Genomic DNA, 17,372 nt, shown 5'->3' on the forward strand with positions numbered 1-17,372 from the left:
ACAGATCTGATTTTAAATCTTTTTCTATTTCATTTTGCTGCTGCTACTAAGTCTCTTCAGTCGTTTCTGACTCTGTGCGACCCCATAAACGGCAGCCCACCAGTCTCCTCTGTCCCTGGGATTCTCCAGGCAAGAATATTGGAGTGGATTGCCATTTCATTTTAGTGTTTTTAAAAACTTGGTTCTGACATCTTTGAGATTTTTGTACTTCTAAGACATTTCATAAAGCACTTTGTATCAAAAGCCAGGTTATAAAAATTAGGGAGCAATAGTATGTTTAGAGATCTTAAACATTGGGAGGAAATATAAAGATGAGTAATATTTAACTCTTTATGTAATGATTAGAAAAAGATAGTTATGGGGATTCATACATCCCTATTCATTCATCCATGATAAATGTACTTTATGGTAACTTCCAAGTCTCATGGAAAGGGAGCATAGAACTCTAAAGAGAAGATTAAGAAATGCCTTCAAGAAATTATTTTAGTGGCTAGTTCAAGAGGAAGCTGGTGTAGTAGATAATCCCTACTCAGAAGGAAGATATCTCTGAGAACCTGGGAATTGTATAAAAGTCCAATTATGTAAAAAAGTCCAGGCTACTTTTAACATTTAGTAAAGTAAGAAAAGGTTTAGAAGAGCTTCTCTTTAAAGATATCAGAGGCAAATGAATAAGAAATAAGTACATGCTATGAAATTTTCCATTAATTTAAACGATGGAGCTTATGTTTGAGTTCTGTAGCCTTATTTATTCTTATGACCTACTCTTTCACGTGGAGCCAGAATATTGAAGACTAAACTAGTGTTTCTCAAAGTGAGGGCCATAGATCCCAGTGATTTGTTGGTATGTCCTTGGAGCCTAGAGTTCTGTATTTAATTTTAAAATATGGTGTTAAAAAAACATACCTATATGTTTATAATCATATAAGCTTGGATTTGGTTATCTGGTCAACCTCATTATTCCTAAGTATCAATGCTGTGGGGTATCATTTGATTTATTCTTAGAATCATTTTAATATTAATTGATCACCTATATGTCATCATTTAGTTTTTAGTGGTTTTTTGAAAATTAATTGTTTAAAGGTTATTTACAGAAAAAGCAACCAGCATTGTCCTATGATTAATGTTTTAAATACAATTATTTTACTGCTTGATTGTTGTGATATAAAGTGGAAAACATAGCTGAAAGAGGACTCTGCCTACTAAGAGCCTGGTTTCTGGTCCTAGCTTTAGCACCTCCTAACAATGAGATTTGGGGAAAATCAATTAAGATTCTTGGACTTCAGCTGCTTGTATTTAAAGTAAAAGGAGTTTGACTGCAGTTGGGTAATCCATAAACTTAGTGTTTTTGTTTTTTTTTAATTGTGATGTATCTTTTCTAACGGAAAAAAAAAACATTAGGGAGAACTGCCATCTTCTAGTTATAGTCAAATCTAGTGGGACACAAGAACCAGATATTTATTGAGTACCTTCTCTGTGCCTGACACTAGTCTAATTCCTGTAAATGTGACTGTGACTCTGTGAGTTCTATTATATAATTCCTTTTGGCAGCCGTGATTGCTACCGGTGTCCTAGGGCACAGAATGAGTTAAGCATGGAATCTGGAAAGGAATATGACTAGTTTGATTCTAAGCCCTGGATTCCACTGTAATATATATATAGCCAATATACTGTATATTTGTTAGTCCTGCAAAAACCTGCTTTTCGTTTCCCCTTTCTCCATCTGTTTTCACGTTCAAATTAAAAAAAAAAAAAAATAGGAAACTAAATTCTTAGCAGCATCCCCCAAAACTTTCGTAAATGTCCTCTCATCCTCAAATAATCGCTTAAACGTGTTAGTGAAACAAACTGGTTTGTTGTGTTTTCCCTCGAACCCCATATAGAAGTCTTGAATTTTGGAGGTTAATATCTGAATGGAGAAATCTTTCTTTTCTTTTTCTGTTTTTTTTTTTTTTTTTTTTAAGGCATAAAGAAGTGCAGAGATTCAGTCTGTTTTTAAAAACTGAGGGAAAAAAATGGAAAAAAAGTGCAGAGTTGCGGTCAGAGTCACAGCAACGACTGTGTCAGGGCTTTCCTGATAAACGCTGCAATGGTCTACTCGTATATGTGCTTTTTTGACACTTTTTTTAACCCCCCCCCCCTCCTTGTTAAGCAGCAAAAGTGTTTTAAAATTGTATTCGGAAACACAGAGAGATAAGGGAAGGCTAATACTCGCGACCCGGTTCTTGAGGGAGGAGGTTCAAAAGGAAACGCGGCGGGGGACGAGGAGGGGGGTGGGTGGAACTGGGTTTTGGCTTCTGTGCCAACTGAGACCCGGGTTGGGTAAGGCCTAGCCTTCTCCACATTCCTCTGCCCCTTGGTCCTTCGTGCAGATGCCACAGCACCCAGTGGGCCCATAGGAGACTGAAGAAAGTCAGCGAGCTGGAACACAGGCGTCCCGTTTGGAAGTGTCCAAGGAGACCGCCCCAAGTGCGCCAGCCGCGTCTGGGAGACTTTCCTTCTGGCCGAGAGGGGGAGCCCCGCGTTCCCAGCCGGGAGCGACCCGGAGTCCCGAGCCTCGAGCCCCAGCCGCCAGCCCGCGCCAGTAACGGCTTCAGCCGATTAGGAAGAGGAGGGAGGGGGCCGCGAGCGCGTCGAGGGAGGGGACGGGAGCCGGAGGGTCCCGAGGCCAGCTCGCCGTTGACGTAGAGAAACTTTCCCTCTCGGCCACGGAGACGGCGCCCCGGCTGTGCCGGAGCGGAGATCGCCCGGCCCCGAGGACGCCGCGGCTCTCCACGCCCCTGCCCGGAGCCTGACCCGACTGCATCCGTCAGGAAGGTACGGAGAGACCGCGGTTTCACCGGAGGGCTTCCCGGGGAGCCGCGCGTCCCGCCAGGTAGCCTCCAGTCTCTTTGAAACTGACCTCCCGAGAGGCGGCGGGCGGTGGTCAGCCGCGGCCGGGTGGCGGGGAAGGGGTAGCGCGGCGCTGCGTGCCGCCGCGGGGCAGGTTGCAAAAATTAGGACGGCGGAAAGCTCAGGGCGTCGTTCAGCAAGAAGGGCGGCTGAGACCTGTTGACGACTGCCGTGGCAGTGCTGCCGGGATGGTGACGGAGAGCCTCCGAGGTCGGGGACGCCGCGGTCTCCCGACTCCTGGAGCCCTTTGTGGTAACTTTGGTCCCGGGGGGCCGGGGCCGGTGGGCAGGAGCTGGCGGGACGCCGGCGGATCCGAACGGCGGAGAGTATGCGGACCGGACGGGGCTGAGCAGGCAAGTCATCGCCGGGTCACCGCGAGGCGACCAAGGAGCGAAACTTCTTCCAGCGTAACCTCCCTTTTGTTGGCTCCAGCGGAGTGTGTGGGTATGGGGGCGGGGAGGCGCGAAGCTGCGAGGCCGGGCCGCCGATTCTTTAAAGCCCAGGGCTGGGAGGGCCCAAACTCAGGGGCGGCGCCCACTCGGTTACCCTTTGACTGGGTGGGTCAAGCAGTTCCTTCAGGCAGGCTCTACCTTAGAGCGGCGCGCGGCGCTGCGGGGCGATGAGACCCTGGGCTCTCGGTGCCCGCGCCGAGCTGGCTCGCCGGGGTTCACCACCTCGGGGGCTGCTTCCCTGCACGCATCGGGACCCAGCACCATCGGTTCTTCCCCGTGGCTCCCGGGGCCGCAGCTCAGAGTTGTGCGGGAGGGAACTCTGGGCAGGCTGGGTTTCTTGGAATGTGTTTACGATGTTGAATGGAACTTGAACAGGAAGCTGGAAGCCGCAGCTGGAACTAGCCTGCCAGGGTAGAGTAAGGGAGAGGTAGCTAGCTGGCGTTGGGCTTGGCGGGTGCACTTAGTACCTGGGGCAAACCCCGAGTAAGTGCGGGGTATCAGTCACGGTATCTCTTCCTGTGTCCTCAGTTTTTCCCAATTGCTCCAGCTTTCCTTTCACTGGCAATCAAATTTACATGCTCAGTTTCAGTCTGCAAGTTTGACAAAGAGTAATGCAATTAGGAAGGATTTAATACATTTATTTTGGGACCTGCTTTTTTTTTTTTTAATCTTACATCAGCACTTGAGAATAAAAGTTTTTGGAGAGTTTCCTGTTGTGACTCCCCTTGTTAATTTCTGGGACTACAGGGAGACCCTGATAGGGATGATTTTGTCTTTGATGTCAAATGGGTGGTAAGTTGCTAAAAGGAGGGCAGTAATGAGATAGACTGAGTGTAAGGAGGTAGGAAACTCAGACAAGGAGTTGGACATTTTTCAGATTTGCAAATCGCCCCCTTTTGTGCCATTCTTTCCCCCCTTCCACCGTATAAACAAGTAGCCTTGCTAGAAAACCCAGTTGGGAGAGTGCAGTCGCTGGCGACTGCAAGCCTTGCTGGAAACAGCACACAGGCTAAGGTACTGGCCCACTGGATAACTAAAAGGTCTGCTTGAGCTGTCCAGGAGTGTTTTCCAAGTTTTCACGACTGACAAGGAAAGAAGAGAGGAAGCTGGCAGGCAGCCAAACTAGACTGAGCTCAGTAGCCAGGCATAAAAGGGACTGGGGAAGTTGCAGGGGATAATTGGAAAGGAGCTGTTGGTTGTACTTGAGTTTAAACAAGGGGTTTCTTTTGCAGTGAGAACTTTTAGGTGACTAAGATCAGTCTTCCTGGCCAAAAAATAAAATAAACTAAGCAGAGAGTGCAGTGGGATGTGACAGAGGAGAGTGAAAGAAGTGCTCTAGGAGGAAAGTCTGACCATTGTCCCTCTCAGTGGTGTGGTGGAATAGCTGGGGACCTGATGCTTTCTGTGCTGATCATACACTTTGGGGATACCTACATTTTGTTGCTATTTCTCTCCCCAACTTGGACTAGGCTTGCTGCAACTTCAAGCCCTTGACCTTGACGTTCTTTGTTTTCATAGCCAGTGAGAACCGAAGACTTGGGTTTTGAGCAGATGTTTTCCACCTAAATCAAATAATCAATTAGGTATTCTCAAATAGCACAGAATTAGGCCATGAAATTGAAGTGGAAAATGGCTCTAAATGTCTTCCTTGTGTTTGTCAAAAGTGATCTCAATAATAGATCTTGCTCTTTCACCTGAAGGAGTAGAAGTTGGTGTGATCTCAGTATTTCACACATTGGCCCAATAGATAAGGCCCTGCTGCTGCCAAGTTTCAGACTAGCTGGGAACTGAAGATTCTTATCTGTAATTAGGACCTTTCTTTTTTGTGTTAAAATTGTTCATGTTTTCTCTACTTTTTTTTTTCTTTCAGGAAGGTAGGTCTACTGTTGTGATTTTGGGGGGGGCTGAACAGTAAAAAATGCTGATATGGTTTGTATTTCCACTGGGTTGGTGAGTTTGAGATTGTGGATATCAGCCTGCTCTCTGAGATTGACTTTATGAATCACCCTTGGCAAAGTGTTTTCCCTGTCTATGATTTCAGTTTTTCCACTTGCAAAGTAAAGAAATTTCCTTTACATAGTTAGAAGCTTATAGTGAGCATTAAAGAGATGAAATTATGTTAATAGATATTTAAGCATAAAGGTCATAGGGCTTCTGTCTTGGTTGATTCAGCTGAGGTATATAGGGATAAATTGGAAAATTTATATCTAAATTGCATATGTAATAGTGACATATCTGTGTTTAATTTGTAAAAATGGCTAGTTTGCATTTTAATCATAGTTGTAGTTTAACCATAAATTTTATTTTTAAAGAATATTGGCTGAAATTTCCTTATGGCAAAAGCTGAGTCATTCTCTCAAACAGAAAAGAACAATCAGCAAATTCATTTACTTTTTATTTTGGTTTATATTTTTACTCAAGGACCAGTTATTTTTTTAAGACCAGCTCAATTTTGCTTTTATGAGAAATTACCAAACATATTTGCAGAATTTGGCTCCCTTCTCGGAAACAACACTTGAGAGACTGAGATACGTTTATGATCTATAAACTAACTTTCTTTTCCCAATAGTCACAATAGTTTCCTTAAAAAACTAGAGGGTAGATTTAGGAGCCATTCATTAACTGATTCAACCAATATTTGTTGTGTACTTTCATGTCTGAGGAAACATCAGGCTTGAATTCAAATCCCAGCCCTGAACTTCGCAGCACTGTGATTTGTGAAGGTTATTTTACTTGAACATTTTACAAACATATAATGTATTATCTATATTGCTGTCCATAATGTATGAACTTTTAAACTATTGATACATGTATAATAATTATGAGATATTTAATTTTTAGTTTGATTTATTAATTAGTAAAGTAAACCTTCTATTTTTATAGTTGATGTATTCTTAGATGTGTAAAAACTATTTTCCAGGTGAACAGGTCCTTGTATTAGAGAAATAAAACAGAATACATTGGGTAAAGGATAAGATCTATCGGTAAAATGCTTAATCATAACTTTTATTTTTAGACTTAGTGCCCTGCAGTGCTCCTTGCTTCACTCATGTCTGACTCTTTCCGACCCTATGGACTGTAACCTGCCAGGCTCCTCTGTCCATGGGATTTTTTCCACAGCAAGAATACTGGAGTGGATTGCCATGCCCTCCTCTAGAGGATCTTCCCAACCCAGGAATAGAACATGTGTCTCCTGCATTGCAGGTGGATTCTTTACTGCCCAGCCACTGAGGAAACCTTATCATTAAAAGTGAATCTGTAAAAAGTGGGAGTATAAGGAAAATTTTAGTTGGATTTATGATCATATTAACACAGCAGATACTTTTCTTGAATAATCACAGAATGAATGACTGTTCAAGGATGTGATAGGGTAATTTTAATGTAAAATATCCAGTTTTGCTTTTGATTTTAAAGTCTTAAAAATCTTATTCACCATTGCTGAATATTAGATAACTTAAAATTTAAATTCTACTTAGCACAGTACTTTGTGGTTCATTCTGAAAAACTGAAATTTGTTTTCTATAACCTTTGAAGAACAAAAAAAGTTATTTTATTCAAATATAATAAGGAATTCAAAAGTCGTTACAGGACCTGATTGCTGTGAGCCCTGGTCTCTAAACGCATTAGAGGCTGGTGGATCTAATAGTATTTGTCTTAATGGATTTAAAGTTCAGGAAACTTAAGCTTGTTCCTATGGGAGCTGAAACATATTCAAATTGAAAGAGGAAAAATAGTATAAACTTTGAGCAGAGAAATTGCTTTGCTTCCAGTGAGGATATGAAATTGAAATCAACCCTTTATTTTTTAAAGATAATGGCTCTAAGTCATTATTCCAGAGTTAGGCTTAGAAAACAGTTGTTATACTCTTTTTAGGTTCTGTGATTTGCTAGTTTTGTGTTTGTTTTATTTTAAGAAAATGTTTCCAACCACTCTAATGATACATATAGTGCATGATTGTTTTTCTCAGAAGATAGTTCGTTGACTCAAATATTGTGCAGGAGAATAAGTGCAAATTTTATGTTTACTGTTAAAATGGTATAGTTATGGTAAATTTGGAATAAGTTTCATCATTCAATATTGTATACTTAAGGCTAGTTTTGGAAAGAATCCTCTAATTTTCTCTCTCAATATGAATGAATGAATTAATTTATGGAACAATTGTGATTGCAAATATTAATATAAATTTTTAAAAGAGTTTTATATAACATTGTGTATATTTTCAGAGTGTACCTATGAGATAATATCTAGGTAGTAATAGCTATAGTCTAGTATAGTCTTTATTTCATGTTTGTTTCTTGCTCTTAGCCTTATATAAATATACCTACATATAATCCTCATCACATGCCTTCCGAAGAAGAGATTCAGATTATATACTAGAAACCTCCAAGACTTGGATATCCCTCCTCCATATATATGCTTATATGGATATGTATATATGTGTACATAGAATTATAGACCATATGTATTCTTTGATGTTTCTCTATTTGTGCTAGGTATAATTTTTCATAGGAGAAAATGACTTCAACTAATTGATATTTCTAAATTAATTTTATCCATTAATTTAAAATCTTTTCCAGATAAATCTAAATAAAGATACTTGATTTTTTGCCCCAAATTTTAAAGGGGTTTTCAGACTTTTATTTATACCCGTAAAGGTTAAGAAAATTGGTGGGAAAGATCTGGTATCTTCATTCTTGGTTAATGGTTCTGGTGGTGACATAATCATCGAAGTATTTTCTGCTTTTCTTTAGAATACAGGCAAACGTCCAGTTAACCACTGTCAGAAGGTAAATCCACTTCTTGAAAGATGACTACTACTGTTAAATTTATAAGGTTCTGTGAAGTGAGAATTGTGTGTAAATGTAGTGTTTTCCTTGTATTGTATAGCTTTTTCTTTTGATTATCCGATGTTATAGTTGACCTGTTACCTGAAACTTCAACCACAAGTCCTCCAGGAATTTCAGGGGACTTAAACTTTGACAGATCTATTAACCAAGAGCATATTGAATGATTTGGGTTTAGTCTTTAATCCATTCTCTTGTAGAAGTGATGATAGCCATTTAAATGACCAAAACACAGGTAGCTGAGAGGTTTGGTAGAAGAAAATACAGAGCACAAGTAACCTACAAAAGGAATCAGTCAGGACTGGGTATATAGCCTTTTAAAATAGTTATGTAATGTTTCATCAAATGATAACTAAGCTCTACTTCTCACTTTGTATTTGAATGAAGCAATAGTGTGTTTAGACAGCATTTTAGCTGAAAAGCAGACAGAACCATCTGTGCTGTGGTAGCAGATCTCCAATTCGGGTAATTAAAAGTTGATATATCAATATAGTGAAAATGAGTATACTATCCAAAGCAATCTATAGATTCAATGCAATCCCTATCAAGCTACCAATGGTATTTTTCAGAGAATTAGAACAAGTAATTTCACAATTTGTATGGAGTTACAAAAAACCTTGAATAGCCAAAGCAATCTCGAGAAAGAAGAATGGAGCTGGAGGAATCAACCTGCCTGACTTCAGGCTATACTACAAAACAAAAATCATCAAGACAGTATGGTACTGGCACAAAGACAGAACCATAGATCAATGGAACAGAATAGAAAGCCCAGAGATAAATCCACACACCTATGGACACTTTATCTTAGACAAAGGAGGCAAGAATATACAATTGAGAAAAGACAATCTCTTTTAACAAGTGGTGCTGGGAAAACTGGTCAACCACTTGTGAAAGAATAAAACTAGAACACTTTCTAACACCATACACAAAAATAAACTCAAAATGGATTAAAGATCTAAATGTAAGAACAGAAACCATAAAACTCCTAGAGGAGAACACAGGCAAAACAAAACACTCTCTGACAAATCATAGCAGGATTCTTTATGACCCACCTCCCAGAGTAATGGAAATAAAAGCAAAAATTAACAAATGGGATCTAATGAAACTTAAAAGCTTTTGCACAACAAAGGAAACTATAAGCAAGGTGAAAAGGCAGCCTTCAGAATGGGAGAAAATAATAGCAAACGAAGCAACAAAGAATTAATCTCAAAAATATACAAGCAGCTCCTGCAGCTCAAGTACAGAAAAATAAATGATCCAATAAAAAAATGGACGAAAGAACTAAACAGACATTTCTCCAAAGAAGACATACAGATGGCTAACAAGCACATGAAAAAATGCTCAACATTGCTCATTATCAGAGAAATGCAAATCAAAACCACCATGAGGTACCATCTCACACCAATCAGAATAGCTGCTATCAAAAAGTCTATGAACAAATGCTGGAGAGGGTGTGGAGAAAAGGGAACCCTCTTACACTGTTGGTGGGAATGCAAACTAGTACAGCCACTATGGAGAACAGTGTGGCGATTCCTTCAAAAACTGGAAATAGAACTGCCATACGACCCAGCAATCCCACTGCTGGGCATACACACCAAGGAAACCAGAATTGAAAGAGACATGTGTACCCCAATGTTCATCGCAGCACTTTTTATAATAGCCAGGAAGCAACCTAGATGTCCATAGGCAGACGGATGGATAAGAAAGCTGTGGTACATATACACACTGGAATATTACTCAGTTATTAAAAAGAATGCATTTGAATCAGTTCTAATGAGGTGGATGAAACTGAAGCCTATTAAACAGAGTGAAGTAAGTCAGAAAGCAAAGCACCAATATAGTATATTAACGCATATATATGGAATTTAGAATGATGGTAACAATGACCCTATATTTGAGACAGCAAAAGAGACACATATGTAAAGAACAGACTGTTGGACTCTGTGGGAGAAGGCGAGGGTGGGCTGATTTGAGAGAATAGCATTGAGACATGTATGTTATCGTATGTGAAATAGATCCCCAGTCCAGGTTCAATGCATGAGACAGGGTGCTCAGGGCTGGTGCACTGGGATGACCCTGAGGGATGGGATGGGGAGGGGGGTGGGAGGGGGATTCAGAATGGGGGACACATGTGTACCCATGGCTGATTAATATGAATTAATGGCAAAACCCATTATAATATTGTAAAGTAATTAGCCTCCAGTTTAAAAAAAAAAAAAGTTGATATAAGAGAATGAACTTGATTTTAGCCTCTTGGTTTCTCCTATAGCTATTTATAACCATCAAGAGTGCCAGTAAAATTTTAGCAGCAAATAGGTTAATTTACCCAGATCTCCATTTGGGTGAGTTAAAACACAGCTTGGTAAGTCTGATAGGAGTCTTATTTAAGAAGACAGAGTACTTTGTAAAGTTTTTTTAAACCCACTGTGCATGGGATTCTCATAATCTATTTAATTTTTGTCTGCCTTTGAAGAACTCCAAAAAAATACAGAATTTTGTCTGATGTAGAACTTTCCTACTACTTCCTTGAAGATGTGCATTATTATAATTGTAGCAATGTCCTTAAGTGTTGATCATCACTGGTAGTACACATAAATGCAGAGAAATTTGGCTTATTGTAAAGAACAATTGGTATAAGTGAGTTAATTTCAAAGCGGTTTATCTATGCTGCATATAGTAATTGAGTAAGAAGGTACTTATGCAGTGTAGTTTAGCAAAATACAATTTGAGAGAATTGTTAAGAGTAACATTTGAGTAAATGAATTGTATTCGAAATTACCTAAATGCCATCTGAAATGGCAAAAGTCTACTGAAATTTCACATCTATAAAGTCACAATGCTTTATAATAAGAGTAGGTATTGTTTTGAAATTCTGTGAACTATTATTTCTATTTTAATACATCATTGTAACTCTGGATATCTAGGAGAAAGACTTTAAAATTCTTAATGGCAAAAAATTAAGATTTATTATATTGCAAACATTGTCTTTGTTTTAAAAGAAGAACTACTACTAAATTTATAAGATCTGAATTATCATAGACTTAATTGCTTAAATTAGGTTGATTAGGACATTTTGATTAATTTGGAAAAATGAAATTTCCTCAAGTTGTGCAGATGAGGCCTTGAAAAACAATGTTATAATAAATCTTTATTTTGGGGGGTTCCAAAATCACTGCAGATGGTGACTACAGTCATCAAATTAAAAGACACTTGCTCCTTGGAAGAAAAGCTATGACCAATCTAGACAACATATTAAAAAGCAGAGACATTACTTTGCCCATGAAGGTCCCTATAGTCAAAGCTATGTTTTTCCAGTGGTCATGTATGGATGTGAGAGTTGGACCATAAAGAAGGCTAAACACTGAAGAATTGATCCTTTGGAGAAGACTCTTGAGAGTCCCTTGGACTTCAAGGACATCAAACCAGTCAATCCTAAAAGATATCAATTCTGAATATTTTTTGGAAGTACTGATGCTGAAACTGAAGCTCCAGTACTTTGGTCACCTGACGTGAAGAGCCAACTCATTAGAAAAGACCCTGATGCTGGAAAAGATTGAAGGCAGGAGGAGAAGGGGATGACAGAGGATGAGATGGTTGGATGGTATCACTGACTCAATGGACATGAGTTTGAGCAAGCTCTGGGAGATGGTAAAGGATAGGGAAGCCTGGCGTGCTGCAATCCATGGGGTCCCAAAGAGTCAGATGTGACTGAGTGACTGAAACAGAAATCTTTAGGACTTCCTTATTCGATGAGATACTGACTTTCTCCTAAATCTTAATAGAAATTTGCAATCTTTGCCCACTCCCTTCTTGTTTTGAAAAATGTAGCTAGGTTTAATCTTTGAGTTGACCAATAAAAGTATTTTCATATGATCTTGTTGAATTTAATGTGTTGATCACTAATTTCTCTTGGCAGTTATGTTCTTTTAGTAGTAGGTGATAGAGACCTATATCCAATTAAATAGACTTAAATAGAACTTGCTGTTTCCATATAATTCTGTGTTACAGTGGAGAGAATGTTGAAGAAGTAGGGAGTGGAGATTATCCATCAGCATGAGGGAAAGCAGTGTATGTAAAGAAAGTATGGAGGTGATTCCTGGGCAAAGGATGAGGATGAGTTAGCGAGCAATGAATAAAGACAATTCAAGACAGTAAAGACAAGGAGGTCTAGAACCATGTGAATGGATTAACAGAGCAAGCAGTCTCAGAACTTTGGAGATGTTCCTCCTTTTTGTCTTCATGTTGATGACCATAATTATTAGTAATTGCATATGGGAGTTTAAGAACTTTGGATTAATTATCTTAAAAAAAATAAAAACACCCTGCTATCTTTTTTTATTTTGCCAGGTCTAACTAACATGTGATTGGAGTCATAAGAAGTTGAGTGTGTGCTCCATTTCACACTCTGGGGGCAGGGGTGGGATGGGGTGGGGTGGTACATGGACTTGGATATAAAACAATAGCATTATTACTCTAATGAATATCTCACTGAGATTTAGGATACTGAAGGCAGGGAATCGCACACACAAACAGTCTTAGTGAAAATCGCTTAGTCATGTCCGACTCTTTGCAGCCCCATGGACTATACAGTCCATGGAATTCTCCAGGCCAGAATACTGGAGTGGGTAGCCTTTCCCTTCTCCAGGGGATCTTCCCAACCCAGTGTTTGAACCCAGGTCTCTCACATACTAGGCAGATTCTTTACCTGCTGAACCACAAGGGAAGCCCACAAACAATCTTAGCTACCTGTAAATTTCTAGAAGATGCACATATTTATTGTCGTGTCTCATTACTCTGCACATTTTTGAAATATTTTTGTGTTTATGACCAGCTTAAAATTATAATAATAATTGCACCTGCTTCTAGGTATTATTTTTATATATGGATATATCTATAGACATGTGGCTATATGTCAAACTGTTTTTAATATTCTTTAATTACTATACCATAATAAATCTGTTCTTTTACATAATTTATACATTATTTTGTACATTTAAATAGAGTTTTTGAAAAGGGGTCCATAGACTTTATTAGATTGCTAAATGGATTCATGGCACAAGGTTCAGAACCTCTAGAAACTTATACTGTTTTCTAAAGAACTGCCAGTGGGTTTAGCTGTCATTTAATGAGAATAAAAGAAATTGAAGTTACTTAACTCAGTCTTGGGCTTCCCAGGTGGTGCTATTGGTAAAGAACTTGCCTGCCAATACAGGAGACATAAGAGATGTGCATTTATTCCCTGGGTTGGGATGATTCCCTGGGGGAGGGCATGGCAACCCACTCCAGTATTCTTGCCAGGAGAATCCCATGGCCAGAAGACCCTGGTGGGCTACAGTCCATGGGGTTGCAAAGAGTTGGACACGACTGAAGTGATTTAGCACTCCTGCATGCAACTGAGTTTTATCTGATAGTGTGTAGATGTACAGAGGTGTCCTAAATTGTTTTTGAAAGTTACTATCTGAAAAATAATGCACATTTTGTAGGTAATTTGCTTTATTCAAGAAGCATGTGTGCAGTTTTTGGTTATCTTACTTAGTGACACAGTTCAAAGAAGCATTTCATTTTTTTTTAGAATATGTATATTAAAAAACAGATTTAGTTTTTTCACATTATAGCATTAACTACTTTTGGAAGGATTTGGCTGGGAATTTTGTCTTGTATGGGTTTATTTTTCATACATAAATGTGTTGTCTCCTCAGGTTCATCTTAAATTGCAGGAGAGAGTAAATATGTTTTGCAAGAGAGAATAGATATGTGAGACAGATTTTTCTATCTCCTGTTTAGTAAGAAATAACCATGCCAGTATTGTTGATTTCCTGTGAAAACTAAGGAAAAAATAATTTGTTTACATATGGAAACTTGATTTTTTCTATGCATCACTGAGTTACTTAAAGTTGTATATTTAGTTATATGATGTGCGTTTGTCATGACCATTATTGATGAGAAATTTAATGCATACCAAGAATTTTGGAAAATAAGAATACATAATACATAAAAGTATAGCAAATTATGGTGTTATGAAGGAGATATATGATTAAAACATCAATGATGTAATTTATTTCTGTATGTTCCCTTTCTTCTTTTTGTTTGGCTTGACAATTCTTTTTAAAATTAGTTTCTTGTTTTACTAATATTTGATGTAATTGAAACTGTTGACTCAATTTTATTTTTTGGAATATATGACAAAAGAAATTTCCTTAACGTTATTAATTTGACATAATACTGTGTAGGTCTTTATGGTTATAAATTAGTCTAATTTTTGTTGATCTGGACCACCTTAACATTCCAAGGGATGGGTGCAAGGTAATAATTCTGTACTTGAAAGTTGACAGTAGCTTCAAGATCACAATGAATGAAAATTGTCTTTGTTTTTTTCTTGTTTTTGGCTTCACTTTGTCTCTCTAATGACAAGCATCAACCATCATTGGCATTTATTTGTATACCTTCCCTGTTGGACCTCCTTGTTCTCTCTGAATGACACTGAATAACTTAAGCCAGGTGTGACTTTCTATGTATGCATGCTCAGTCATGTCCAACTCTTTGTAACTTCGTGGTTGCAAAACCCACCAGGCTTCTCTGTCTGTGGAATTTTCCAGACAAGAATACTAGAGTGAGTTGCCCTTTCCTCCTGCAGCGGATCTTTCTGACCTAAGGATCGAATACCTGTCTCTTGCATTTCCTGCATTGGTAGGCGGATTGTTTACCACTAGTGCCTCCTGGAGAGTCCTACCTGAAGTTACTTCTTTCCAATTCGTGTACATCGATTCGTAAGAAGCATATTTCACTTTTAAGAGTCACATCACAGTCCTTGTTATTTGTTGTTTATTCAAGTGATTTCTTTATTCCTCTTTGTTCATAGAACTCTGGTGATATTCAGATGTCCACTACTCCCCACACAACTCAGGGTAACCTCGGATGGCCTCAGCCTGCCGTGGCTTGAAGCAGGGTTTTGGTTCCTGGCCAGAGATTGATGTTGAGTTGTGGCAGTGAAAGCACTGAATCCTAGCCAGTAGACTACTGGTCATTGACAAGGCCCTGGCCCTTCAACTTTGCAGAAAAGAATTCTCACAAAGATGGAAACTAGTGAAACAAGTAAAAGTGCTTGTTAGGAGAAAAAAGAATACAGTTATGTGGATAGACACATGGGCGGATTCAGGGAGAGAACCATGCCCTTGTGATAGTTTAAATCACTTATGTGGGGCATTTCTTCTGGGTTTCCTTTGGTCAATCATTTTGGCTTCCCTGGTTCTGAGCCCATACTTGGTACATAGCAGAACCCCTCCTGTGTGCGTGCTTATCTCTCTCTCTCTCTCTCTCTCTCTCTCTTTTTCATTTATTTTTATTAGTTGGAGGCTAATTACTTTACAATATTGTAGTGGTTTTTTGCCATACACTGACATGAATCAGTCATGGATTTACATGTGTTCTCCATTCCAATCCCCCCTCCCACCTCCCTCCCCATCCCATCCCTCTGGGTCTTCCCAGTGCACCAGCCCTGAGCTTATCTCTTAGCTATATAGATTCCACTGTAAAGACCTATGGGTACCTAGACATCGCTTACCTTTTGACCTCCAAGAAACTTTTCAGTTGGGAAGGTCTCCTTGACTTAGACAATGAGGAATATATGGTCTCTTATCTTTTATCTGTGCAGGACACAGCCTCCCCTATCTTCATTTTGGAGTATTGGTCCTTATGGAATAAACTCCAGCTGCTTGGCCTGGGGACCATCTATCTCCTGCTTCCAGGGGAAAGCAGTTCATTTCTAAAAAAAGTGAAATTTGGATTAGGCTGATCTAATAGTTACAGTGTTTCTATTCCCCTTGTCAGTGATTGGTTGTGGAGAGGGCACTTGTTCCTTGTCCCAGACAGAATCAATTGTCTGAAATAACAGAACTGGAGGGAGGTGAAGGAGACATTGGATGAGATGGCACATCTCAGCTCCTGATATTTGTCCTGTTCTGGAATAGATGCTTGAGATTGCAATGGGAGATCATCTTTTGTCCATGAGGAGATCTAGCTTGAGGACAAAATAAATGAATCCATGATGAAAGAATAAATGTAAAGAACCTGGATACTTGATGGCATTGTTGGGTGCCTGAACCAAGCTACTGTATTTCTGGATTTACTGACGTGTAAGAGAAGGAATTTATTTTTCAAACCAATTTGAACTAGACCTTTCAGTTTTTTTTCTTTCTTTCTTTTTTTTTTTTTTTTTTGAGGCTTGCAAGGAGCCTTTATCTAGCACAAACTTTCAGTTTCTTAAATGAGAAAATATCTTAATTAGAATAGTTATTAAGTGGTATCTTCATTTGAAATAAACATTTTAGAAAAAACAATATATATAATTAAAGAAAACTTATAGACTACTTGGGTTTTGTAAACTTTGGATGTGATTAGTGCTATTACTCTATACAGATATTTTATTACTCACTTCACCAAATTCTATTATGTTTTTAATACAGTAACTGTATTAATCATTTTAGCTAAAGTTATTCTGGGATGAATGTATTCTACATATAAATCAGAATCATTATTCAATAAATGGCTTGAAATAAAAATTCAAAATCTAATCCATAAGATCACATTACTGTTTATTTGGTTATTTGGTGTCTTAATTGCATTGGAAACATTCAATGTACCTTAGGAAACATTGAAGGAATCTCAGTGCCTTGTTTGAGTAGTTTCAAGCTTGGAGTTTTGATAAATCTAACGTAATTTAAATATAAAAGATAAAGCCAATGGGAATGAAATTAAGAAAATTGTGTAGTGCAGATCCATTCACAGAGGTAAAAAGCATTGCAGACATATAATACTCTTTTTTGTCAGAGCTCGTGTTATAAAGCTTTGGTTCACTGGAACCATAAGCAATTTACTTTCTGCCACCCTGTTCTTGAGTTAGATTTTTTTGATGATTTAAATTTACCATCTGCACATTGGTTTTTTTGTAATTAATTGTGTCAAAGTATGGAGATATAGCTGGGTCTTTGTCTTCTTGCTCTGAAGATGATAGGAATTACCCAGAGAATTGACAAAAGCAGGAGTGAGATATATTTTAGAGTATTATTGCTGTCCTTATGAGAAATGGTTAACCAGTAGCTTAACAGGAGGAGATGGAGGCAAGCAAAACCAGGAATAATCTAAAAGGCTCAGAATAGGAAAGTGTTACAGTGGGCAGATTTGTTGGAAA

General features: G+C 38.7%; 1 protein-coding gene across 2 annotated transcripts in view; it reads left to right on the plus strand.

Moving 5' to 3' along the window:
- The first annotated feature begins 2,361 nt into the window (after window positions 1-2,361).
- GULP1 (GULP PTB domain containing engulfment adaptor 1) overlaps window positions 2,362-17,372 on the plus strand; it is a 306,541-nt gene continuing 291,530 nt past the window's right edge. Inside the window, exon 1 of one of the 2 annotated variants that reach the window (XM_065931908.1) lies at window positions 2,362-2,872. The gene's annotated coding sequence lies outside the window, so the exon portion shown is untranslated. The remainder of the gene's footprint in view (window positions 2,873-17,372) is intronic. The other variant, XM_065931909.1, reaches the window with a different exon arrangement.

The sequence above is a fragment of the Muntiacus reevesi genome, chromosome 3 (assembly GCF_963930625.1).
Source record: "Muntiacus reevesi chromosome 3, mMunRee1.1, whole genome shotgun sequence".
Classification (NCBI taxonomy): domain Eukaryota; kingdom Metazoa; phylum Chordata; class Mammalia; order Artiodactyla; family Cervidae; genus Muntiacus; species Muntiacus reevesi.